Here is a 24912-nt window from a genome sequence, read left to right as displayed (position 1 = left end):
ATGGTTGTCAGATTGTCTATACCAGTCTGAACCACTAAACTGCTCAGAATCACTCTCACAAACAAGCCCCAGAAGGATTATCAAAACTGATATTTCTGTAAATTTCTTGATTTTCAAAAAGCATCAGTGAGCACTTTCATGTCCCATACAACAACCACAAGAGCAGACTGCTCAAGAAACAGACTTTAGTCCCCAGGCCATGTAAAGAATAAGTCCCACTTCAAGTTGGGACTAGAAATGTTAGCGTTAGTATTTGTCTAGTAAAGTAAGCAAAAGTTTTCCATAAGGTGTGGATGGGACCCTATAACACACAGGAAATAGTCCAACATGCATTGCAGATGAACTCCTTTGGTTACATCTGGGTGTTTCCACTTCCTGGCACCTAGCATTGTAGTCTTAAACCCTTGCACACATTGCATCAGTTAGGGGCCCACTGTGCTGATGTTTTGGGGAATATAACCTAACAAAACAGGAGCCTGTGAGATGTGTCAGTGAAAGAATCACAGAGCCTGATGGAACTTCATCATCAGATACTCCATTATACAAACACTCACCTCAATTTGCCCCAGATGTTCCACTTTATAGGTACACAGGCGTGTGACCTTTCCTGCATGTAGGTTAGATGATCCAAAAGGGAAGACGACTGAGACTGTGGCTTTTTTTTTTTTTTTTTTTTTTTTTTTTTTCCTCTCTGGCTGGTCTTAGCTGTTGTTTTCCCTCCTGGGGTGTGTATGTGATCACAGTGAAGACAGCTGTGTCATGCTACAGTGAGGGTTTAATTCTCCTTAATCTCAGCATAGCCCAAGCTCCATATCTTCTGGCTAGTGCTCTAACCCTTACACCATATGCAAAAATGCTGACCCCATGTGTTCTTTTCCATGCAGCACTGGCTCTTGGATGAACACTCAGTGAACTGCCCCCAAGTGAATATATTCTGCTAAAATTTCCTTTTGTTTTTCAGTACTAAACAACAAATAGCATCTGAATTAGATGGGATACATTCTCCTGCAATACAGCCTTTGGGTCATTATCAAAATCAGAAAATTCAGTCAGACTGTGTTGTGTTGTAATTCTAGAAAGATCTCTGTCTCAGATAGTTTCACAGTGTCTTGCTAATTCATTTTATTAGGGAAAAACAAAACAAAACAAAACAAAACATAAAAATATTTAACACCTCAACACATTGGGCTTTATTTTCTGCAAGCACCCTTTACCATTACATCATTGCTGTTAGTGGAATTTGTTGTTCTTATACCAGAAAATGGAAATACATTTTGAGCTGGGTGTGGTTTTGTTTGTTTGTTTGTTTGTTTGTTGTTTTTTTTTTGTTTTGTCTTTTCTTTGTGCTGAGTCACATATTTGTAACTGGAAAACAGTTGTTGTTTTTTTTTCCTCTCCTGCATTTGAAACATTTCTGTACTCATGATGCAAAATAAGTGTTTACAAAGGACTGAACTTAAATTTAACTATACAGATTCCTTTTAATTGAATGGGAAGCATGCAGCTTAATCCCATGCAGCCCTTTTTAACATTAAGAACATGTTTTTCACCCAGTTAGCATTTCAGTGAAGTAGATTTTGGAACAACTTTGTGACAATCTTTGTAAATCCTAGCAACCAATTCTTAGTTAAGCAGATGCTTTCGCAATAGTTTCTTTAAAACTTTCCTAAAACTTTTATGTACTTCCTCTACGGGTTTTCATATTTTTAAAATTGAGAAATACTGGTGTGTATTTGTCACCTGCTCAGTATTCATTTCTGATTCATAATCTCTCTACAAATAACGGGTTTATTGATTATAAAACCTCACACAGGGCTTTTTTTGCCAGTGTGGGCCTTTTTATTAAAAAAAAAAAAAAAAAAAACTCCTGAAAAATGGTGACTTGGAAATGAGCCACCTTTATTTTAACGTTTTTTTTGCAGTCAGCTTGTTTCCCTAGCAACGTAGGTTCTTGCTGTCTGGCAGAAGACAGATTTCTTTGGTTCTATCATGACGCAAAGCTGAAAGAAGGAACAGAGAGACAAGCAATGAAAATTCACTATTTCATTATTTGAATATGTGAATTACCCTGAGCTGCAGTCAAGCCATGGGGCTTATCCAGTGTCCTTCAACAGTTATTCAGTCTCTTCAGTGCTGCAATGCTTCATTTCCATTAATTAAATAATTACACCAAACTCTGAGTAAAGTTAGCATTCAACTGAATTCAGGCATTCCAAAATAGTCATTCTTTAAAGCTGAAGCTTGTATTATTATGCTATGAATTGACAATGATTTTGTTTATTTCCCTTACTAGAGATTTTTAAAACTTCCCTTCCCAAAATAAAAAGAAAGAAAGAAGAAAGAAAGAGAGAGAAAGAGAGAGAGAGAAATTGTTGATATTTCACAAAAGTAAAAAATTGAAGTTAGTGTCCCACAGCCTTAATTCTTTATTTAATATCATGAGAATAATATTATAATCTAGTACAGCTAGTACACATTAAAAATTAATTTCTATGAAGTTGATTAAAAAAGGATTGTTCTTCCTTACATAAGATGAAGTGCATTGATATTAGTGGGGGGAAAAAAAAAAGTGCTTTAACAGCCTTATGTAATCAGATTATATCTTGGCCTTTTTTAACAATAGAGAATGATTGTGTTTCATGATCCGTGTTTGGTACACATAGTCACTGAACACTTAGAGTCAGTTACGTGGCTCAGCAGAAAAAAGTAATGGAGGCTGAGAGAAAAGGCAGTATAAATCAACTCATTAGATAACCAATTTCAAAGAGTTGACATGAAAAATAAGAAAATACATTCAACTACAAATACACTCAACAGTTTTTTGACAGAGATATATTCTTCTGAAAAAGAAGTGTCAGCTTTAATCTCTATAAGGTCATTAGAGGCAAAATTTGGAAGTGTAAAAGAGCACAGGCAAGAAGAAAAAAAAAAAGAAGAAGAAGAAAAAAAGAGGTATTAATTATACTGGCATAGAATGGTTTGGATTGGAAGGGAACTTAAAGATCATCTAATTCCAAACCCCTGTCATGGGCAGGGGCAATTCACATTTGACCAGGTTTCTCAAAGCCACATCCAACCTGGACTTGAACACTTGCAGAAAGCATGCACAATTTCTCTGTGCAATCTGTTCCAGTGCTTCACCACCCTCAGAGTAAACAATTTCTTCCAAATATCTAATCTAAATCTACCCTCTTTCATTTTAAAACCATTACTCTTTTTCCTATCACTACACTCATTACCTGACAAAGAGTCCTTTCCCAGCTTTCCTGTAGGCCCCCTTTAGTTATTGGAAAGCTGCTATAAGGTCTCCCCAGAGCTTTCCCTTCTTCAGGCTGAACATCCCCAACTCCCTCAGTCTGTCTTCATAAGAGAGGTTCTCCAGCCCTCTGATCATCTTTGTGGCCCTCTTCTGGACTCATTCTAACCCTTTCATGTCCTTCTTGTGCTGGGGGTCCTGGAGCTGAACAGAGTACTCCAGGTAGGGTCTCAGAAGAACAGAGAAGTGAGGGAGAATCACCTCCCTCGACCTGCTGATCACCCTTGTTTTGATGCAACCAAGGAAACAGTTGCCTTTCTGGGCTGCAAGCACACATTGTCAGCTCATGTTGGGCTTCTCATCAATTAATGATCACAGAAGAGGCATGAGGGACAGGCTTTCCCCTCGCATGCAGATCATAAGACATTTGAAAACTCTTGATGCTAAGAGAAAACTGGAGGCTTGGGCATATACTTCACATGTTATCCATTAAGAAGCTGACGTGGCCCACAATTTACAGATTAATGAATTAGGGTGATTTTTTTTATTATTCTTTTTTATGATTAATTGAAGCAATCAGAATATTTTCTGCAACAGCTTAATGTGAGTTAGACATTCTACAAACGTTTCACTTGAATGTATTTTCAGTGAGTCAGATGCAAAAGCAGACAGTCCACTCAATGGATATCTATGTTTGTTTTTGACATAACCTACACTTAACTCTTACCTTCAATATAATTTAATGTGCAGTCTAATGTTGTTCAAAAAGTCTTCTTGAGGCAAGCTCAGTGAAGTCGGACATCATTTAAGATTATAAAATAGGACAGAAAGGATGGATGATAAGCTGGAGCACTCAGAATAATTAAGTGCATGAGAAGATAAGAAAATTCCTAAGATTACCTCTGCCACAGACGTGGAATAGAGCAGGAGCATATATATGACCACAAGTGAGAGGTTGCAGATTTTGATAATGCTGCAGAGGAGACAACTGAGGCTTTCTTATGCCAGAGAAGAGGTCCATCATTCTTCATTTTTCCTCTTTCGTGAGAGCTATTTCATGCTTCTCCCCAAACACATGCATGATGCCTTACACATAAAATGTAGGCAAAAATAGATTTTGTATGTATTTTGCAATTACATCCTAAATTAAAAGCTAACTGTGCTAATTTATATTCTGTACAAATTAGGATTGAAAAAGATGACAATAGCTACCTGACAATTCTCAACAATCAAGCATAAAGATTGGGACAGTTTACACCTCTCTCACACCAATCCTCTTCACTCAGATACTTTAAAAAGGTGTCTCTTCACTGTAAGTTTCCTTTGTAACTGAAGGAAAGAGATGGACACTGTGGTTGGGCCAAACTCAAATGAAAGCAGGTTGCTATGTACCCTGTATTCAGCTCATCTGAAGGCTTAAGAAAGTGGTGTTGAACATATCAAACCTACAAATATTAATAAAACATAGTCTTCCTTAAAACAATAATAGAAATATACAGATTTTAAAACATGGGTTCCAACTTCATCTTTCTGTACAGATAGCAATAAACTTAAATTGACTTATTGCCATTAGTGAACACCCACTTTAGTTATTAAATAAGTAATGTATGGACCAGTATAAGTCTCAAAGCCTAAGAATACTGATCTTTTATGAGGAAAAGTTTGAACTGGAAACTTATTCATATTCAGCCTTCACTTTAAAAGCCATGTATTATTGAATTGATCATTACCATTGATGAAGTTTGGTTTTGAGTTATAGATGTGTAAACAACAAGAATCTCAGGGGTATGATTGGAAAAATTATATTAAAGTTCTTAGCATTTCTAGATTTTTTGACTTTATAAGTAGTTTTATAATGAAAACAAGGCCAAAAAAAAATGGTATGGAAGAGAGTGAAAAAATTAATGAATCTTTCTATTCCTTAAGAGAATTTTATTTGTATTTTAAAAATCACTTAGGCCTTCTGGTCTATGAAAAAACAACATTTGGAGAGGCTAATGAATTTTGTATTTTTTGAACCTTTGGTAAAATATTATGCAGTATAAATGCCCTGTTCTGTATCTTATTTATTAATGTAGGTACATTTTCTTCCTTTGAATACTTACTAAACAGAACTCTTGTCTTCTGAATTGATTTTGCTGTCTCAGCCACACTGAGACATAGACGCTTTTTTGGCTTCCATCTGAATGAACAATTTCCTAGTTAGACACACTGGATTTGGAGTTGGGTCAATAAAAGCTTAACTGTGTCCCTTCTCTTTCCTCATACAGCTCACAAAAGAGAACTAAATTCCATTCATCCTTTCACTGGCCACTGTGGAATCTTTAGCAATGCAGTTCTGGCTGGGATGAGGAAACATGGCAAGAAATTGGAAGAAACACAAATAAGAATTCTTTATTTCCCATGCTCACTGCCCTGAAGATCTCTTGCCACTGGGGATGCATGTGAATTTCCTGCACTTTAACTATTTGTCTCTGCCACTGAATTGCTTTGGAAGTATAACACATTAGATATCAAAAGAAGATTTAGCTTAATCTTGCTGAATCTGATGTGGGTAACTGTAAATTATTTGCAAAAGGACCATTTTGAGTGGTTCTTGGCAATATGAACATAAAAGTTCATTGAACAGGTCTCATGTGAAGAGTATTTTTAAATTTCTGAATAACACAACCATAGATTAATAATGTGTTTATTACACTTTAATAAAGTGTCTTTGTAGACAGATGCAAATTTCTCTTCAAATATTTTACAAATATTTATTTTTTGCAACAATATAGTTATTGCATTTAATTTATGTTTCTGTTTGTTTGCTTTGTAATGTTATACTGCTCTTATAGATACCCTATTTACAGTAAACACTGCTAAGATGGGGAGATATCATCAATTTAAATTGTAGACATTTCCAAATAATTTCTGATGTCTTTGATTTCAGGCTTCTCCAGAAGCTTCTGCATGTATTATATCGCTGTGGTCTCCCAGTCTTTAAGACTTTCTCTTTCATTAATTTCTATGTTGACATCCCATGAACATAAATATGAAACATTAAAAAAGAGTTTTTAGAATAGAAATATTTTTATAATTATTATTAGTTTAAACATGGTCAGAATTTCTCCTTAAGGCTTCATATGTACACATGGGAGACATGCAGATACATATGAGCATGCCTTTTTAAGCATAAATCCCATTTAAGGCCAGACTGCTGTGTTCATATGTGACACAGTAGTCCAGTGATACTACTGGTAGGAAGAAGCACAAGCTAAAAGCACCAGTTTTCCTGAGCTCTGACAGTACATCAGGGAAGCAATTTTCTGTATCTGTTTCTGTACAGTTACACTAGACAACAGAGAGGCTAATAGTGCAATGTGATGAACCTGCTGAGTAGTGATGGGTCAGCAGAAATCAAGTGGATTAATAGCAATTTTCAATTTTCTAATGACAATGTTGCTTTCTTATTGGTAATGAAGATAAATGATTATACTAAGAACACAACGATGAACTATAGTAATTACAGAATGTCTGCAGAGATGTTGTAACTATCAGCATGTGTTCATATTCCTAGCCCATTCGAAATACAATTTTGTATAAACAGCAAGTATTTAACTTTAGGAGTAAATTAAGTTGCATTGCAGTTCAAGTGGGACAACCATGCACATATATGTTTCTATGTACAGCTAAAAATTGTTAGATTATTGTCTCACATGACTAAAATTTCAGTTAAATTTGGGAAAAGTCATTTAAACTACCATGTGCTTTCTTTCCAGAACTGCAAGATGAGGTTTAACCAGCCCTGAATTCACTCTTTCCTTCCAAGGCTACCCAAAAATATCCACATGAAAGTTCAGAGGACAATCTCATTTGTGATGAAGAATTTCTTGTCCTAAAGTGACAAGGGCCAAAGTCATGTGTGTTTAGCTATGCTTCAGAAGAAAAAAATAAACAAATGAAACAATCTATTGGACTTTAATTCCATTTAAAACTTACATGACTTTTTTTATGATGATGATAGGAGTAAATATCGTATTTCACTTTACTAAAGATGATCTTGACTTCTTTAGTAGAAATGTTGTGGAAAAAAATAAAATAAAAAATAAAAAACATCTGTCTGGCTGAGAGGAAGAAAAGGTTTTCTCTAGAGACAAATTTTAAATGAAGAGGAAATTACTTCCAAAGCAATAAGGTGGAGAAAGCCAACTTGATTGTATCTGAACCTATATAAAATAGTTTAAGCATCAGAGAGGAAAAAGGAATGTCTCTAAGGACCAGAAGGTCACAGAAACCATCCAAAAAAAGGTATAAGTAAAAGAGAAACATAATGTAATCCTTATACAAATAAAAAGTTTCTATGTTTTCTTTTAAACTGTTATGCTATTTCTGTTGTATCTGTTCTGCAACTTATTTGTTACTTGTTTTTAGGACAGAACACAGAGCAATAAATACATATATATGTGTTCTGCAGTGCTAACTTTAGGGATCCAAAATGCCTTATCCCAAACAAAACATTTTTTAATATTAAGATAAGTAAAAATGCACTTCTAGACAAAATTCTTCATGCAACTATTTAACTAGGTCAGATTATCTGCCCTTTGAACACATCCATTTCTCTCTATAATATGAACATAGTCTACCTTTCTAAGATTTATGTACCAAATTTTTAGTGGTCTAAAATCAAATTAGATTAAATTCATCTGAATAAAATAAGCCACTGAATTAGAGGAACCTTTTTTTTTTTTTTTGTGAAATCCTAAACGTGCTGACAGAATGCAGGCTGACCATAAGACAGCAATGTGCCCTTGTGACCAAGAAGGCCAATGGTGAAGGTGGTGAAGGTGATCCTTCCCCTCTACTCAGCACTAGTGAGGCCACACCTGGAGTATTGTGTCCAGTTCTTGGCTCTCCAGTAAAAGAGGGGCTTAGAGCTACTGCAGTGAGTTCAGAAGAGGGTGGAGGGCTATGAAGATGATTAGGGGACTGAAGCACGTGTCTTACAAGGACAGGATGAGAGAACTGGGCCTATTTAGCCTGGAGAAGAGAAGACAGAGGGGAGACCTCATTAATGTATGTAAATATTTGAGGGGATGGAGCCAGTCTCTTTTCAGTCGCATCCAGGGACAGGATGAGAGGCAATGAGCACAAACTGAAGCACAGGAGGTTTCAGCTGAATGTGAGGGGGCACTTTACTGTGAGGGTGACAGGGCACTGGAACTGGCTGCAAAGGTTGAGGAGTCTCCTTCGCTGGAGATATTCAAAACCCACCTGGATGCCATTCTGTGTAATGTGCTCGGCAGGGGGGTTGGACTAGATAAACTTCAGGTTCCTGCCAACCCTGGCCATTCTGTGATTCTGTGAAACAACAGAAGAAGCAGCTAAAGATAGTTTAACCTCGAACACACAGAAATCAAAATTAAATATCTTCAGATATCAAAATATTCAGAGAAAACAGTAGTGGAAATGACATCCAGCAATCATCTAGCCCCTTCCTCCTTGTCCCAAAACAGGTCTGGGCCATCTGAAATCATAAATGATAATCAATTAATTGATTGATTTCTATGTCTATTAAACTCCAGATGTGTCACAGCAAAGGTAAAGTTCTTTCCATATTCTGTTATAGTTTCTCTGTATACACCTCTCTTAGCTTTGCAGGTTGATCCCTGATCTGATTTTGTGTATAAAATCTACATCTAGGTCAGTCCTAGGGTATTGTTTATATGAGGTACATCATATAATTTGTTGAAAACCAAAGCCGGATGTACATCTCAGAATAGTTCATTTTAGGAGGTTAGACAATATGGACAAGACCGAATGAGGCTGGGTGATTCCTATTGCTCTATTCTGAAAGTCTCTCCTTGATATATTTCACTCAGACTCCTCCAGATTAAATATGCCTGAGCATGCAAATACTTCCATCCTATAAAATACCTCTTTCAAGAGCTCCATGAAAGCTCTCCCATAGTATCAATTTAAACTCAACTCAACACTAAAAAGGGAAGAAAAAAAAAAAAGAGAGAAAAAAAAAAAAGCCAATTGTGATATTGCAGTGGCAGCCCAAATGGGCTAATACAATAGCTGCTATGCCATGTGGCTGTGGTGTACCTGCTCTGTAGCAATCTACCCTTAAACAGAATAGGTATAAAAAGTTTGTAGCACTTTGGAGCTGGGGATCCTAACTACATTTAGCAATATAGAAAGAGCTTCTGTCTCCCTACACAACTGCAAAGAGAAATAACTGAAACTTTAAACAAAAAGATCTAAGCAGAATCAATATGGATGTCCATTTAAAACAGCAGACAAGGGGAAAGATCTTTATAATTCCTAACTTTGTTATACATTCATTTTTTTCATGGATCATTAGAGAACAAGGAAGATGGCTAATTTAATCTATATTTTATAGTTTGCTTGTTGGCAAATTTCTGGTGTTTTTTGAAATGTTTCTATTTCTTATATTTCACCTCTCCTCATTCTATAGCCTCCCCAACCAATGTCATTGTGTTTTTTGTTGTTGTTGTTGTTTATCTAATTTAAGCTGAATGAAAAACAGGACTTCGAGAAATTCCAATGTAGTACGCTACACTGGAAAAACTGAGTAGCAAGTGCTAAGGGAAAAAAAAAAAAAAAAGTCTTGCTAGTGCTTCTGTCCTTGTAGACTGTCACCACTGATTAAAACTGTCATTATGCCTCCTTTAGCGAAGAAAATTACTTTTATAGATGTCTTTTTAAATATCTAATTAATTAAATGATTTTAGTGATCTGGTAATATGCTTTAGAAGCTACAATAAAAAAAAAATAAAAAGAAGTAACAATAGCTGATGTTACTGAAAAATGTAGAACAATCAAAATTATTTGGCCTGATTCTTCTATTACATCAGTGTATGTTAAGATCAGTTCCATGAAGACAGCAAAATTACAATGATACAAAATCAGTAAAAAGCAACCTTCAAATTCAAGTTCCTTAAGATTTAGAGTGTAACTTTCTGTGTTATAAGTGGTTTGTAAGTTACTGTGCTAACACTAGGGATTGTGTTTTACTAATTTGAACATTGACATCATATTCATATTCCATTCATATTCTACATTTCCATTCTGAGCTTTTACATTTTTAAAAATGTGGACTCTTCTTGCCAATACTGTACACTTTTTCCATGCCTTACATTGAAATTGAGATGTTCATAATGAATGGTAAGCAGTCAAGCTGAAGAAAATAAAAAAAATCCTCATTTTCTTTTCCTCATGCAGCATCTTGTTTGTCTTCAGATATTCAAAAATGGAATCTAAATGACAGATCAATACTTTTGGAGCTAGGTTTTGTCATTAAGACAATTTGTGTGAATCTTGAGAGGATGAAAAATGTTTTAGGGAAAAAAAAGCATTAGTATCTTGAATAAAAGACTTGGTCATCTTTAATTTTCATTATTCTAGACAGACATGAGTGTTTTCTTCAGACTGAGTAATATCCTGTACACAGATATTTTCCTTCAAACAGAACAGCTTTGTTAATGGTATATTGTATCTTCCTCTTTTGCACATGCAACACAGTAGAAAATGTACAGTAAAATGCTTCACATTATGAGAAACTCAGTCATATGAAAATGGGCATTATTTTCACTTCAAAAATCAAGTTCTTCTTAATTTTTATATTTTTCTGATTAATGTATTCTTTTACAACAATATAACATTAGATAGTGATACTGTAGCTGCTGATTCTTATTCCTTTTGTGTTTTTTTTTTTTTTTCTTGTCATTAATATTCTTCTGTAAGCAGATATGATCTTCCCTTAATATTCTGTTACAAAGTCAAACTATCACTGATGACAATAATCATTTTTTCTCTTGGTGGATTTAAAGAGAACATGAAAACATAGCTATTGGTGTTCAGGATTTCTTTTTAATACTAACTAGAAGCATATGAAATAATACAGGGAGAAAAGTACAAAAAGTTTTCTTCTTTTTAAAATGTCTTTCTAATTGGGTTCATTAACCAATTCTTCTGGTAAATAAAATAGTTCTACTGGTTAATAAAATAGAGTGTCATTAAGATGAGATCTTAATGACATATAAAGAAGAACTTCCTACTCCAACTCATTTAAATAAATACATACACAATATCTGTATATGTGTATATGCATATTTATATTTATTTATATTTTATGTAAATTCATGGATAACTCCCTAATGGACAAAGCATAAAATATAATTCTGTATAGCATATTGATTCAGTAATTTCAGATATAATATGTTTAAATAGATTAAAATTTTAAATAGATTTAAAAGTTAATTATTTATTTATATTTTATACAGATGGAATGAAAATTTGTGTATTTTTTATCACCTGAGTATCAAATGACTCTTTAAGGTAGGATGCAGCTCACAGACTAAGAAATCTAAGTTTAGGATTGATTCAGATGTACCTATACAGGTGTTTAATGCCAGCTGAGATGATCCATATCATCCAAGGTATGTCTTGGCATAAGGTATGACAGAAGAAATGTCAAACTTTTCTATCAGAATAATGGTGTCCAGTAGATCTAGTAACCATATTCAAGAAATTCTAGACAGCTATTCCGCTTGCTGAATTTAAGTTTCCATTTTAGCATTGTTTTCTGGACTTCACTGGTGTTTCATTTATGGCTCTGCTGACTATATCTCCATTGATTATAAAAAAAGCTTCAATTTAATGAAATATAGATGTTTTAAATCACAAACTGAATTTCATCTGTAGAGCAGGATTCAGTTGTCTAAACATAAGCATCAAGATAGAAATTGATTTACCTGAATCCAAACTTTTTTATTCAGGAAATATAAAGAGTCTATTGTTATTTTTTATCCCAAGACATCTTAAATGGCACTGGACACTTATGTTTAGGCAATGTGAAGCAAGGGTAGAGAGTGACCATGAAGGAGCAGCGGAGACGAAGTGTTAGGGACTGACCATAACTCCCATTCTCCGTTCCCCTGTGCTGCTCAGGAGGAGGACATAAAAGATGGCAGGAGGGTGTTTTTAGTTTGCTTTTAGTTTCTCACTGCTCTAGCTTGTTAGCAATAAGTAATAATTTATATTAATATCACTATGCTGAGTCTGTTTTGCCTGTGATGATAATTGTTGAGTGATGTCCCTGTCCTTATCTCAACCCCTTGAGCCCTTTCCATAGTATCTTCTCCTTTCCCTTTGAGGAGAGGAAGTGGTGTGGTGAAGTTTAGCTGCCATCTGGGTAAAACCACCACATCTATAATACATAAAATTAAGGTATTTGTCACTCAGCATGGACTAGCATTCTCTTCTATGGGAACAGGGCACAAGAGTGGATGGAATCAAGCTCATCAGTTGCTCTTTGTTAAGAAAAAGCATCAGCATTCTCCAGGCATCAAAGACAAGTTAAATAGATGTAGCTTCCTCTTAAACATTTGCATTGGGCTTGGTCAGTGTGCTTGTCTGACTGAGCTCTGCATCTGATCACTGCAGTCTGTTCTGTCTTCTTATTAAGCCTTTATTAGCATTATCTCTAAGTGTAATCTCACTCACCAGCCTGTGTGTGTGTGTGCGCTGAAAAGACTTGTTGCCAGCTCCTGGGAGAACCAGCATGAGGCATCTGGGTGCTAGCTTCTGGAGTCAGACTGAAGCTGTAGGTGCCCCAGCCTGTGCAGCCAGCTACTGGAGTGAGTGGGATCCTAGCATCAGCTTACTGGAGAGAGTGGGGTCTTCTAGTCCCAGCCACTGGTGCAGAAACAATGTGTGTTCCAAAACCAGCTACAGGGGGGGACTGAGGTGAGTGAGGTGGAAGGGATAGGGGGGTGAGGAAGGGGCATGAGTCATAGAGCCTTTGTGCCCAGTGCTGGCTGCTGGGGGCAGTTTCTCTCTGCCCCAAGCCAGATGTGCACAGGGTGCATGTGTGCAGCTGGAACAGCAGGCAGGAAGGGGACACACAGGGCAGGTGAAAGGGGGTGGTATGAGGACAGCAGTGCTGGGTGGGCAGAGGGGCCCTGCCATTGCTCAGGGCACCCATGAATGTGTGTGTGCAATGGGCCTGGAGGGGTGTGTGTGTGCCTGCACAAGGGAGCTGCTGCCCATGCCAGCCTGAGAGGTGGAGGGGGCTGGGAAGTCTCTTCTTGAGCTTTATGTGGGTGCTGGGTGCAGATGCTGTTGAAGACAGCATCTGGTCTGTGACAGTCTTGGCAATGTCCTGCGTGACTGTGTGTCTGTGTCTCTGGGATACATGCTCAGTTTTGCTAGTGGTTGAACCTGCAAAGCAGAAAGTGGGAGATGCATACCCCTGTTAGGGGCTGTGAACATTCCATAAAAGTAACAATGTATTAAATTACTCCAATTCATCCACCAACATTCCATATAACAGTAATTAGACCTGTGAATGGAGATTGAGCATATGCATCATTTTTCATAGCTGTTAATTATAGCACATTTCAACAAAGCAAGATGCAAGTCCCTACACCTGGGTAGGAATAAACCCAAACAGCAGTACAGGCTTGGTATCAACAAGCTAGAAAACAGCTTTGTAGCAAAGGTTCTGGGTGTCCTGCTGGACGTCAGAGTGAACATAAGCCAGCATTGCTCCTCACAACAAAGAAGGCCAACAGCCTCTTGGGCTGCATTAGGAGTGTTTCCAGTAGGTCAGAGGAGGTGACCCTTCCCCATAGCACTGATGAGGCCACACCTGGAGTATTGTGTCCAGCTGTGGGCTCCACAGTTCAAGAAAGACATTGAGCTGCTGGAGAGAGTCCAATGAAGGGCCACAAAGATGACTAAAGGCCTGGAGCATCCCACATATGACAGGTTGGGAGTGTTTAGCCTGCAGAAACAAAGGATCAGGGGGCAGAAATCTCATTAATGGGTGTAAACACTGGGGAGGGAGGGGGGGAGGGCAGGGAGGAGTAAAGAAGATAGTCATACTCATCTCAGTAATATCTCAGTAATATCCAGTGAGCTGACAAGAGGCAGTAGGCACATAATAAAACACAAAAAAATCTGTTTAATTATAAGAAGAATATTTTTGCTCTGAGGGCTGTTGAATACTGACACAGGTTGCCACCATCCTTGGAGATATTCAGCACACAACTGAATGCAATCATGAGCAGCCTGTGTTTAACAGAAGTGTTGTGCTACATGATACCTGGTGGTCTCTTCCAGCCTCAACAATTCCATAATTTTGTTAATCTGTGATTTCCTGTACCATTCACTGTTAACTCTGCAGAACAGGGCAAAAGTTGAATTACAGTGGTAGCCAGTAGGTTAATTTCTGTATTTTTCAAATGATAATTTGAATTTTTCATTTCCCTGGTCTGTTCAAGTTTGAATGCAGCTGGACTAAAAGTTCTGGCAGGGTCTGAGACACCACCCAGAAACCTCCAGTTCCTTCCACTTTTGGAATACCCCTTTTACCTGTATCATGCTGTATAGTGTATTGTAAGTATTATTGAAAATATATTGCAACATTTTTATTCTAAAAGCAATCTTTAATTTATTTAATGGTAAAGATGTGGCAGAAAGTGTGTTTTAAATGACCTTTAAAACATACAGAAAAGTAAACTGTGTTCTTAATGGTTTGATGTTTTCTTGGCTGGCTCATTAGCTTCATCTAATGTGTAATAGATATTTTGACCCTCCCCCTCCTCCTTCCCCCCCCCCCCAAAAAAAAAAAAAAAAATGTGTTTTACAATGAATTTCTTTGTTCCAAATGCAGAATTTAACAGTGCTACACTGTTTTATTACTTCCACTCTTTTCATATTGTTTGTCTTTACCTTAGAAACAGAATATTAATTATTAAATAACCAGGATAATCATCTCAATTTAACTTAAAAATATATGCTTTAGATCACCTTTGTCATTCACAGAAAAAGATGTATACCCTTCATCAATAGCATTTGAGAGTTAAAAAGAACAACTGCTGACCAGAAATGAAATTATGCAATAAATGTTGCACAGAGAACTGTGCTATAAATATTTTAATAGATTATGAAAGGAAGTAATTTAAATGTGCTGTTGATTTACAGGCAGAAAGATGTCTTCACATTGACAGAATTTCTAACACTTTGATATTTTTTGGCAGACCTTCAGCTTTTCATTACACAGAGGAAGAAAGAGCTATCTTTTCAGTTATGTGTTGTTACTACATTTATATATTCTAGGCTAAGGCCCTGTTTGTACTACTCTAGCAACACAATATTAATCAAAATTTCCTTAAATAGGCAGATAAGTGTTCCCTCTGAAGGGGAAGATCTTTATAGGCCAACTTAACTTTAAAACATTGGCCTAAGGCTGTTTTACATATAGTTTCTTCTTTCTTTATGAATAATTTACTAGATATTTTGTGATACATTGCATTGCTATACACATCCCTGGTCACAGGAGGCATCGAAGAGGTGACCACCACATGTTGTACTCAGGAATTCATTCATAGGCAAAATAACCTCCAAGGAATCCTAACCATTCAATGCAAGTTTGAATAACCTTCAGACTTCACTGAATTATAGAGGAATTTAAATTTTATAGAGTATTTAAGTATATCAGTGAATGAGGTAACAAAAAAAGAAACTTGTAATTAATTTGTTTGTTTGTTTGTTTTCCTCGGTTGTGCTTTGCAAAGTGTGGTCAGAACAGAAAGCTGCTTTTTAAAAAGATTAATTAGCTGCAGCTCTGCAGCAATTCCCTATGTTGCTCTTCAGACCACTTAAATATGTATATACATATCTTCAGGTTTTATTCCAGCTGTTAATTACTTTTTAGCTTTATTTTCAGCTTTTTCTTGGAGAGACTTGACAAAATGTAGCTTAAGAATGTAGTTAATTTTAAAATTAACCACCTTTGTCTACTTAATAAGTTCTTCAGTATCCCATAGCTAGTTCAGGTTTTTACTGCAAGACTCCAGGCTGCAGGTTAAGTGACTTGCCCAAAATCTTAGAGCTAGTCAATACTAAAAATGTGATTTGCTTAACAGTAGTGCCATTCTACTGTAAGATAATCATACATTGTAAACTGAGGACAAAATAAATTCAAAACTAAAAGTACACATATGTGCTTATAAACAGATCATACAAGTAGAGATTTCAATACAGCAGTTGTACTAAATAATTGATGGGAATGAAATGAACTTCAACTGAATATATGAAGCTCAAATTAATATATAATTAGCAAAAAAATATATATAAATTTCTAAAATGCTTTTATTGAAAAAAAAACATGTACAAAAGCACTTTTACCTCAGGGAAAAATACAAATATAAACATATTACTACTTAAAGTGAAAATTTATCTATTTTTCAATTTCACGTCGAATGATTGATTTAGAAAAATAAGATAATCATCTTAAACTTAGCTGAATCTACCCAAAATATTCACAGTTTTTGTCCAACTAGCTTAAATGCTCTGAAATTTTTGGTATTTATACTTCTTCCCTACATTTTGAAAGCAGGCAATTTTCATGGTTGATGAAAACTGTTTTACAGTCAAGTCTACTATTTGCAAATTTGTTAGGATGGACTACACTTTAGCAGACCATTTCTGAGTTACTAGAAGAATGTAGGAAATAGAATGCGATGTTTTTATTTTAGTTTAGTTTTCCTAAAAATATGACATCCCTGGCATGTTTCTGTTGCTTCAAAGAAATCATCACTTTAGAAATGCGCTTTAGAAATGTATCACAAGCAAAATGTAAGAATTCAGAGCCCTTTTGAAGTGGTATGTGGGCAAATCATGAGAAAGAACCACAGGTTCATGTACATGTTCATAGCCTGCCACAAAAACAAGCCTCTCTTGGTAAAGTTTTAACTTTTTTTTTTTTTTTTTTTTTTGTCTTCATAAAATGTTTGACTTAGGAAAAACAGCAAAAAAAAGAAAAGTAATACTTTCTCCATAAAACAAAAACATCTTTTGTTTTGCTTTTGCTTTCATTTTTATTTTTCCAATTGTGTTTTATAAAGAAAGAAAACATTCAATTTGCAACAATGTGAATAATTTTTGTTTTATTAAATTAGAGGAAGACTGAATGCCACCTGTGTGATTCTGTAATTACACCTGAAACAGCAGGGAAATCTGCTACTACTCATTGAACCTTGTTTCTGAGGAGAGCTGAATAGATCATTCATTCTATGATTCAGGAGAGTCATTTCAAATCTGTGTACCACATGTAAAATTAGTTCTGACCTTGTGCCTCAAGCATGTCCTTCAGATATGGATCATTAAATTCAATCCTTAATGCTTTAGGGAAAAGAGTTTAAAAATTGAGTTTTCCTTATATTTCATTCTATGATCTCTAACCAAAACTGTATATGGGCTTTGATCTTCCAAATGGAACCATCATTTATATTTATTCTTCAGCAGTATGAATACCAATCAATCAATGATGATCAATACAAGCTTCAGCAAAAGGATGGGTTTCTATAGGTAAGGAAATTACCCCAGCTTTGGTTGTGAGAAGTTAGGCTTCTGTTTGATGTTAATTGTCTTGGCTCTGATCACCGCAGAGAAACAAGTACTGCCAAAAAATGAATCTGTCAAGAGTGAGGCTCTTACCACTCAGCTGCCTATAATGCTCAGGATAAACCGCTGTCTGAAGGGGCCTGTCTCTCCTTGTTAACTATAAAAGCAATTAGGTTTGAGCAAGGTTTCAGGCACCTAAATTTACGTGAATCTTACCAAAGAGGCTTTAAGTACGAACACCTACTCAGGGAGATGTAAGCCTCAATAATTATTACTTAAAAACTAAAGTAAGTTATTATCCAGACAAATCTTTAAAAAGCTGCTGTTATGACCTGTGACTTATGGGAGAAAAAAAGTTCAGAATGGAAAAGAATAAAACCAGTAAATAAAGCAGTAAATTTGTCTGCTTCTAGCTTGCTCTCTGCTTCATACTCCTAGTAGAGTTTCAGCAGCTGTACATTCACCAAGCTAATGTGTTTGGGTTTCTCCATCCCAAGACAAGACTTTTTTTTTTCTTTTTCTTTTTCTGTGAACAAACTGCAATGCTGGCTATTTAGCTTGACATCCTTGGTGTACCCTCCCAGACGAACACACTTTACAGTCTGTCAGAAGCACCTACAACTAGTTGCTCTATTGTTCAAGCCTATGTGATCTAAAACTCCAATAATTCTCATTCTCTCCCTCTCACATACACAAGCAGACACACACACATAAACAAGCTGGAAAAAGAATTTAAAATTCCAACCCCCGAATATGGCATTTTCAGCAGTAACAAGATAACTACCTTTTAGTGTTGCACACTTACTGCAGAAAAGTTTGATGGAGCCACTCTAATATACTTAAGGATAGACTATGGACAGCCCCCAATGATAGAGAAACACAAAGTCACATCTCCCTCTATATCCAGAAAATGGGAGACTGCAACATTGGTAATACGCTGTGATAGTCTAAACTGAGAATCTCAGTAGTAAATTGCATATTCAATTGTCTTACATAAACTCTGATCTTTTTACCAGCACAAACTCTGACCCTCCATGGACTTGGAGCAAAGGGTAAATCCAGTCTGTTTATTTTCTGGAGGAGGTAGAAGGTCTACATCGGCTTCTTCATGTTGATTTGTCTGTGTTAATCTAACTGGATGCTTCCTCTTTCTCTTCTTCTTCTTTCTTCTTTGGGGGAGAGGGGTTTCGTTGGGAAGAAAACAAATGTTTGCTTGTTTTTGTCATTTATTTGTTTTGTTTTCCTTCAGTAAGTAATTCCTAATAATAATAATTATTATTATGTTATAAATCTACCAATCTATGGTGGATTATTATTACCACAGACAACTGAAGAATACAGGTAACATCTAAAAAATGAGAGGGTCCATTTTAACAAGTAGCACATGAAATTTAAAAATAAATAAATAAAAAAAATACAGTACTTGGCTTTGCGTCAGTAGGACTGGAAGAATCATTTTATCATGTTTCCACCCTCCCCATGAGAGTATGTTGATTTATTTTATCATAAATCAAGCCTCCTGCTGGCCTGTGAATGAAGGATTTGTAAGGTTTTGGCCTTTAAAAATGGTTAGGATCATGAAGAAGAAAACATGAAAGTTTGCTGTAAGGGAGGTAGAGAATCATGCTTGCCAATAACCACATAGAGCAAAATTAACAACTAGTATAAGAGAGTAAGATCGAGTAAAATTATATTCATTTATGATGGCACTTCTTCATCTTACATTTCAACATGGAATTGAAGGGGAAAGCCCAGCTCATCCACTTCTGTGACACAGTATCAAAGATAACAGCATCATATGTTCTCTTGTATTTAGCAAGATGTCTCCAAGTTATGGGTGAGCAAAAGTGTTTATCTTGAAATTCTAAAATCTTCAGCCCATAAACTGCTGTATATATGAATGTAGTAAGTTTAAGGAGGACCCAACAACATTTAAATATGAGGGAACAGTGAAGCATGAATAAAATAATATGACAAAGAAATTATTAACATATTTAAAATTGATGTTTTTATCCATTTTCTAAAAAAAAAAAAAAAAAGAGCCTTTTCAAAAGTACATAGGTAATACTATCATATGTCACTCCTTAGGCCTTAATTATTATTGTTCATTTTGTAATTATATCTTTTTGCTTGGTCCTTAGATCCTAGATAGATGCTAATGCAGAACATAAGATTGAATTCCTCTATTGCACAAACAGACCATCAGACGTAAATTAGGTAATTCTCATCACAGATAATTTGCAAACTAAACAAGAATGACTAAGACTGATTTTCCCCTTGTGCCTTCCAGGTTTGCCACAGCTTTGATGGGAACATAGCACTCATATTCCTCCTATCCACTTTGATTTTCAAAATGTTTTAAGGAAAATGTTTTTCTTCAATGTCATAAGTACAAAAAGATGTTTATTTTCTGAACAATTGCAGTCCTTAAAGAATAATAATAGAAAATATGTGTTTGGTAGTGCCAGTGGGTTATGTTTTGTTAGTTTGCTTTTGTTTACTTCAAGGTCTCACTCAATAAATACAGAAAGGCACAAAATTTAGAGCTGGTTGGCAATTTTCAGATGAAAATGTTGACTTGGCCAAACAACAGCAAAAATGTCAAATGTGTTCTTAGGATTTCGTGACGGTATTTTCACTTCATATAATAAGATAGAGAGACTGCTGTTGAAGAACCAAGCAAAAACAATTATGAAAAAAATGTGTACCATAAAGAGGAATTTAAACTAGAATGGAAAGATAGAAGGACAGATCAGGAAAAGAAAGATCAGGGAATATAGGTCTTACTGTATTGAAGGAGACTAAAATGAGCAGGATTGTTTATTCTAGCAAAACAAACACTGAGCGTGGGTAAAATTACCTTCCATATATAAGTAAAAGATAAAACAGAAATGAAGAAGAGATGAAAGAGAATTCTGGCACAGTGAGCAATCAAATACGATCACAAAAATAATTATTTTGGAAATTAGAAGGTCTCAAACTGTCTCTAACCATCTAATTGATATTAGCCTCTGTGATCCAGAACATTCCTTCATGACAATGGAAACATTTCAATTTCTACTTCATTTTCTTGGGGACAGATTTCCCAGCTCCAAATGGAGAGTGAGAAAGCCTTCACTGGAAAATCCATTAAGGCAAAAGTCAGAATTTTCTTAGAAATGTGGGAATGCTAATTCAAGCTGCTAATTTGTCATTCTCTAACATTTTTGATGTGTCTTAACTATCATCTCAATATTTACTTATTCTCAAGTGGTGAGATCTATACCATGACACAAGAATGCTGTGTAGTGTCCGTGAACCTAGTCCCTTAATTATCCAGTGAAAGACCTTGACAAGGGGCATCCCCTGACTCCTTCTTCACTGACATTTGGATCATGACCCTGTCAAACTAGTGTAACTAGTAGTGTATTTCAAACTAGTGTAACTGTTCAGCATTAAATAAATACTTCCAAAAGCAGGATTGGAATCCCTGTTCTTTACTTCTCATCTTCCTGCTTGATACCTTCTTCTCTTTAGCTCCTCTTTCATTACATAATTATTTAAATACAACATAACACTTTTGCCTATATATAGAGAGACAGATGCTGGAGCATTTGCTCAAAACCTCAGTGTAAGTTTACCCAGGAAAGGACTTACATATGAACCTTCCATGCCACTAAGGAATAAGTGAGGAATAAGGAACCATGAGGCGTTGGAAAAAAAAGCCTTTAATCGATGGCCACTTTTGGCTTTTCTCTAAGAAAAAAAAAAAAAAAAAGTTTTCTCTGGAATCTTGACAATATACAGCAGTTTATTTAAGAAATCCAGTCTGGCTACATGTATTTCTAATTCAGTGAAACAGGTTAAATTAATTGAACAGCTCTGTCACTCCACTGTGTATAGACCCCAAAGCTTTGCTGAAAAAAAATAAATAAATACATAAATGAAAGTCCAGAAAAGTTCCATTAGAAGGGTCTAGCTAAAGGTTTTTTACTGGAAACTTGACACTGAGAGACCTTTTTTTTGTAAGAAGACCATATTCCATGAGGTGATATTCATCATCATGTTATTATAATTATGCTTTAACAAATGAAAATTATTTTCATTCAAACAGTGATAGGGAGATATGGATTCAACCTTATAATATAATCTGTAGTGAGCCTGAAAGTGGTTCAGGTACCATCAATTAAATGTTTCAACTTTTGCAATTTAATAATTACATATAATCATAGAACTATCATAGAATGATTTGGGTTGGAAGGGACATTAAAGATCATTTAGTTCCTACTCTTCTGGCATGGGCAGGGACACCTTCCACTAGACCAGGTTGCTAAATGCCCCATCCAGCCTGGCCTTGAACAGCTCCAGGGATGGGACATCCACAACTTCCCTCAGCAACCCGTTAGTGTGGCTCACCACCATCTAAATAATTAATGTCTTCTTAATATCTAATCTCCATCTACATTATTTTAGTTGGTTATGTGGTTGAAGAGTATCAGCCTCTGGCTCCTCCTCTCCAGGTGACTGCCCAAAACCAAGAGAACTCACCAGAGCTTCTTAACAGACTAGAAAGGGGAAAAGAGGGTCTCTGGAAGTGGAGAGCAGCACTTTTTACCCACCTTGCTGGTGCTGGCCAATGTACAGAAAAGACAGTGGTATTCATGAGGCAACTGAACTAACCCTTGGGTCTTTAATTCTGAGAAATGTATTTGCCTTCAATATGATGCAGTCTAAGAAAATGGCAGGCACGTGAAAAACCCTGTTTGTCGCTCCCAGTCATGAAATAGGAATCCTGATAGATGCAGCATCTCATCCCCTGGAACAGCTGATGAAGAGACTGGGGACAGAATGAGATTGAAGAAGTGAGAATTTAGACAATCTGGTGGGCTTGGAGGGCCTAAAGAGAGAGAGAGGGAACTGGGAATGAATTAGAGGGAACAGACTTTGTTTGTTTGGAAAAATAACATACACAAAAAGGATTTTTTTTTTCCTTCAAGGAGGCCAAAATCACCACATAAATTTGTGAAGACAGACAGCACCAGATCTGATATTGACAGCAGCAGTGCAGCTGCTCCCACTCACATACATCTGATAACACTACACTAGAAGGTACCAAAGAGACAGCTGCTTTCTGTTTGGCCACTTGTTCTTTTTCCTTGTCTTTTTAATCTCATAATACCTGGATTTATTCTCAGTACGATTTTTTGTCCAACTTGTAATGTGTGACATTTTATCTTCATGGACACTTCTGCCTTTTCTAGAGACAGGAGGAATGTTGCTGGAGCCTCTAGAAGCTTTGGGAAGAATTTACTTAGAGTTTACCAGCAGCTGAAACACAGAACATATGCAGCTCTTGGAATGACAGACCAAAAAAAAAAAAAAAAAAAAGATGTCTGGAAAGCACATTGGTATCTGTCAGTGCATGTATGCCATTTCCCAAAGCACAGTTCTCTTGATACTCTGCTTTCCACTAAAAGCTTTGTGCATATTTTCACTTTTGTTAAAAAAAAAAAAAAAAAAAAAAGTTGTTTTCTTGAATAATGACTATAGATTTATTTTTTCTTCCTAATCCAATGGGAGTAAGTAGCAAACTCATCAATGTAGGATGGAACAAGAAATGTAAATCTTAGGGGCACTTGGTAGTTTGTATCCCACTTAATGGAAGATTGGTGAGTTACAGACAGAAGCAGCTCTTAGAGAAGGTAGCATTGTCACGTCAGTGACATTTCATTTTTCACTGTTTTTAAAAGACAAAATATCAGAAGTGCAAGCATTTCCAACCAGTCAGTGCTATAGGACTAAGTAAACAACATTTTGCTGTCTACTACATCCCCATTCTGAACTACATTAAAATTCCTTATCTTTTACAGCTCTGAATAACTCTATTTACATATTGATTTCAATTATACTTTTTGTCCTTTCCTGGCTGTAACTTGCCCTTCTCTCCTGAGTTTTAAGTACTCCTTAGCTATATTGTTTCCTTCTTTTATCTCTGCATAATCCTACTTTCAGTCTGTCTGCCCTACTTAGTAGTTTCTCCACTTTTTTAAATATCAAGCAGCTTCAATTCCACATTCAGATACCTCCATTATACATACATTCAGTGCATGAATGTTTTTTGCTGCAATAGAGTACTATCAACTATCTATTACCTGTGAGCAGTGCATCCATTTTGTAGAAAAAGTGTGCTATGGAGGCAGTCTCCCATACTGGCTCCATGCAGAACAGTACCTGAACAAGGATGCATTACTTCTAAGGTTAGTTCAGTACGTTTGCCTGGTTTTCAACACTGAGCTAAAAAGTCCTGCCAGACTTGAGCTGTATCCCCACAGAGTCATTCTCGCTTGTCTTTATCACACTCTCAAACACACACTGAAGTACATGTGTCACCCAAGGTCTCTCATCCCACCATCCCAGTACCATGGATAATGAGTATGACAGCATGGTGTTTTGATCTTCTACCCGTCTCTACCCATATCTTATCTATAAAGGAAGGTATGCATAATACATGTGGTGTATGTTCATCTAAATTCGCATTGAGATGGAAATGGAACAAATAATCTTGTAGGTATCTTCCGTTGCAGCAGACCAATGTATCTAACTGAAAAGGGGGGAAAGTGTTATATACTTTGAGAAAAATCACATTCTCCTTATGCAAAATCAAAAGATGCATTTAAAATCAAAGTTTTCTGGTAATTTTTGTATTTTGCTATCAAGACACAAAGTAGACACTCTAATTGCAAGGAGTGAATGTCTCCCAAATATGCTGCTATGTGTGTATCTCTCAGGTGTAGTTTAGGTTAGTTTTCTTATGGAAATATATTGTTCTTTGAAACATGCCAGCATGAAATATAACTGAGTTTTACTTCAGAGATTAGGATCTGTTAATTCCTGAAGATCCAAAAAGTCATCATGACAGATTTATAACACAGAAATTCTGATGGAAATTTATTGAACATACTTAAACAGACTTTGAATTACCTGCTAGCTAATTAGAAATGGCTGCAAAGCTGGCCACTGTAAAAGACTTCTCAGTAAATTGTTTTCAATCCCTAAGGCAGATTGTAGTCATTATGTTTCCTTTACGCTGTACACAAGATGGTCTTTATTTTGTAGCCTGTATGTTAGTTACATGTGTCCTTTCACGTTTCCCTAATGTTCCTACTTTTTAATTATTTTTAATACAGTGCAATTCTATTATTGGGCCATATAGACATTTTTAGAATGGCTACTAGATAGAGAGAGAAGAGTGAAAG

At 36.0% G+C, this 24912-nt stretch overlaps 1 long non-coding RNA gene across 1 annotated transcript in view; it reads right to left on the bottom strand.

Annotated features, from left to right (window-relative positions):
* Nucleotides 1-1866: 1866 nt before the first annotated feature.
* Nucleotides 1867-24912, bottom strand: part of LOC137850126 (uncharacterized) — a 112711-nt gene continuing 89665 nt past the window's right edge. The window contains exons 4-5 of the long non-coding RNA XR_011092283.1: nt 8510-8596; nt 1867-2000 (exon numbers count right to left, since the gene is read on the bottom strand). This is a non-coding gene — a long non-coding RNA (uncharacterized lncRNA). The remainder of the gene's footprint in view (nt 2001-8509; nt 8597-24912) is intronic.

Source organism: Anas acuta, chromosome 1 (genome assembly GCF_963932015.1).
Source record: "Anas acuta chromosome 1, bAnaAcu1.1, whole genome shotgun sequence".
NCBI lineage: Eukaryota > Metazoa > Chordata > Aves > Anseriformes > Anatidae > Anas > Anas acuta.
This window is presented reverse-complemented; position numbering and strand designations above follow the sequence as displayed.